Here is a 2,390-nt window from a genome sequence, read left to right as displayed (position 1 = left end):
GAAGTAAAATAGGGTAAAAAATGGCACGGTTTGGGCCAAGTTGGCAGCCATGCACTTTGGTCGCTGGCGGGTGGAGCGCTCAAATATTTGCGGGCCAGATTTGTCAATCTGTCGTATTTTAGTTTCGTTTTCCACCAATCGAAAGGATTTTCACCGATATGAGCTCGTTTTTCTTTAAGATAGGCCTTCAATTGAGCTTTAATTTCACATTTTTTAATGTCTCCAGATTCTTCATCCCAGCCTTTGCTTTCTCTGGAGGAATCTAAAATTATTTCTAGGTTGCTTATAAGACTTTTAGCAGTACTTGTTGAAGGCCCATCAATTTGCTTGATATACTACTTAACCGTTTATTGCCTGAAGCTAAAATCCGCTTGTTGTCCCCACCCTGATTAGACAGACTTACAGCCATTTCAACAATATCACAGTGGACTCTCTGTCCATGTACACATTCGCATTCGCAAAACATTCGTATCATTTGATGCGAATGTGTACAATAATGCGAATCATTCGCATAACCAATACGAATGCAAATATTCGCAACATCCCTGATACATATGCATTAGCTGACGACTCGCCCACAAGCGCTACGCGCAAACGTACCGCCGCACATACGAATCATTCGCGAGGTGAGCGTTGTGCGATCGGCATTCATACGTTTGAACAAACAACGCGCATAATTTATATAAACGCTGTGCGGTAAGCATATATGTACATATATACATACGACAAGCACTGCCAACAATATAAATTACGTGCGTCAATTCTTGTAATAGTTATCGTTGTAAAAAAAATTATACATATAACATTAGTGAAATATGTGGCACATGCTTCCTGTCTCGGCGAAAACCCAAAATTACCAGCGCCTATAGTGAAATGAGAGATTCTAAAAAAACCATTAAATGGGAAACTCTTACGCAGTAGATGTGTGAAATGATTAAGTGATATGATAAAGTATTGTGGGCCGTTTTCTCATCTAACCTTTAGATTATCGGCCACTTTATCGTCTCGATATACGAGTTTTCGTTTTCTCATCAGCGCATTAATTTCTCGAATCGATAAATTGTTGCTCACCCGATGCAACCTTTAAAATTTGTACCCAACTTTAAATTTTGGTTTGGTGTTGGTTCATGAGTCAGATATATTCGATATTTCAACCAAGGTTTTGGTAGTAGTGAGGTAGTGAGGTTTCACTCTACGGAATAATAAATTTATTTTTACCGGTAAAATAAGAAAACGAAAACACTCTAAAGTGAGGTACAATTTATCTGCCCTATTAGTAAAGCCACCTTTACTGCTTACATTAGAAAACGGCCCTGTGAAGTACAAGAAAACGAAATGTTTCGAAGAGGTATCTGAGCTGCACTGATGTGTAAGGGTAAGGCGGATGTCCAATAGAGCACCTTAATTGAAAAAGATCAATCATTTTTAAAAATTTATATATAGTAGGAGATCCGACAAAGGCACGACTTTCATCTATCTGTTTAATGGATGAAATCTCCTTTGTATGAAATTTAACGTGTTAGGAAATATTTCGCTAGTAGGTTGGCTGAAAAAATACTGTCCAGGATATTTTTAATTAAACATGCAAAATTATTATTATTTTTTAATTTTGCACTCATTTATTTAATGAACAAATTACATATATTATTATTAATATATTATTTATTCATTTTCTTACAAATAAATTAACAGAATTACTTAACATTACCACCAATCGAAAGCATAAAGCTTATAGAATGTGTTAAACAGATGAGTAAAAATTACTAATATTACCTTCCTGTTCATACCTGCCAACCCGATAGGTAGGCCAGGAAAAAAAATAGGCAACCCAACGTTTACACATTCTATTTGTTTAATACTTTCGATTGGTATATAATCTGTTTAATTATAATCAAAAGATTTGGGGTGTTCACAGTTCGTTCCAAATTGTGTCTGAAAATGTAGACATCTACATTTTGAGACATTTTTAGCATCAAACTGTGAGCACCCCTTTCTAGCAGTCGTCGCAAAATCGTTCAAAACTTTGCTGGTGTTGCCAGACATTTCTTCCTTGCGTGCATTTTTTATATGTCGCCTTTCGATTATGTTTCTGAAAAATTGTAATTATTTAACTTAATTACCAATTTGTAATATTTGTTATTTCTTTTCCTTAATTTGTTTCTTTTCATCAGAAATTGCGCTCAAATTAAATGCAAATACAGAAAACGTGCCCAATAAATAAAAAAAAATGTGATTAGTATTGCCATAATGCAACTCTGCTGCGAGGTTGCAAAATGTAGACGCGTAAAAAACATACCTTTGAGTGTGACAAAATGTAGACGGCGTCGTTTTCCAATTTTGTATGGGAAACAACAACACCACAGATTTTACGGTTAGAAAACGTCTTAAAA

General features: G+C 35.4%; 1 protein-coding gene across 1 annotated transcript in view; it reads left to right on the top strand.

The window, feature by feature from the left end:
* Window positions 1-632: 632 nt before the first annotated feature.
* LOC108358872 (uncharacterized) overlaps window positions 633-2,390 on the top strand; it is a 16,754-nt gene continuing 14,996 nt past the window's right edge. The window contains exon 1 of the mRNA XM_017610389.1: window positions 633-696. The gene's annotated coding sequence lies outside the window, so the exon portion shown is untranslated. The remainder of the gene's footprint in view (window positions 697-2,390) is intronic.

This window comes from Rhagoletis zephyria, unplaced genomic scaffold (assembly GCF_001687245.7).
Source record: "Rhagoletis zephyria isolate East Lansing unplaced genomic scaffold, Rhagoletis_zephyria_1.1 Rzeph_scaffold_00308, whole genome shotgun sequence".
NCBI classification, from domain to species: domain Eukaryota; kingdom Metazoa; phylum Arthropoda; class Insecta; order Diptera; family Tephritidae; genus Rhagoletis; species Rhagoletis zephyria.
Note: the sequence above shows the minus strand (reverse complement) of the source record. Positions and strands in the feature narration are given on the sequence as shown.